Source organism: Asparagus officinalis, chromosome 5 (genome assembly GCF_001876935.1).
Source record: "Asparagus officinalis chromosome 5, Aspof.V1, whole genome shotgun sequence".
NCBI classification, from domain to species: Eukaryota; Viridiplantae; Streptophyta; class Magnoliopsida; order Asparagales; family Asparagaceae; genus Asparagus; species Asparagus officinalis.
In genome coordinates this window covers 73734011-73734488 of record NC_033798.1, presented here as the reverse complement: position 1 = coordinate 73734488, position 478 = coordinate 73734011, and positions in this window count along the sequence as shown.

The window sequence follows — 478 nt, the reverse complement described above, 5'->3', positions numbered from 1 at the left end:
GACCCGACGACCCGACCGCCGCCGACCCGACAAAGCCCAGACGCTGTAATTTTCTAAAAGCTCAATTCGATTTTGAAGGGAAAAAAACTACTGTATGATACACAATCAAAACATTAGAAACACATAGTATTCGGAAAGACTGAACATTAGAAACAAATCGAATTGAACTGAATATATTTAAAATCGAATTGAGCTTTTAGAAAATTTTACAGCTGAAGGAACGAGAGGTCGTCGGGTTGAGGGAGATCTGCAGCTACAGCGTCGGATTCTCGTTTTGGGGGCTTGAGGGAGATCTGAAGCTACAGCGTCGGGTTGAGGGTCGTCGGCGACTGGGCTTTGTCGGGTCGGCGGCGGTCGGAGTGAGAGAGAGAACGGGATCAGAATTGTTCTATGAAGTGAGGATTTGAGATTGATTTTTGGGGGAGAGTACGAGGCTTCGTCGGGCTTCGTCGGGCTTCGTCGGGTCGGCGGCGAGAGC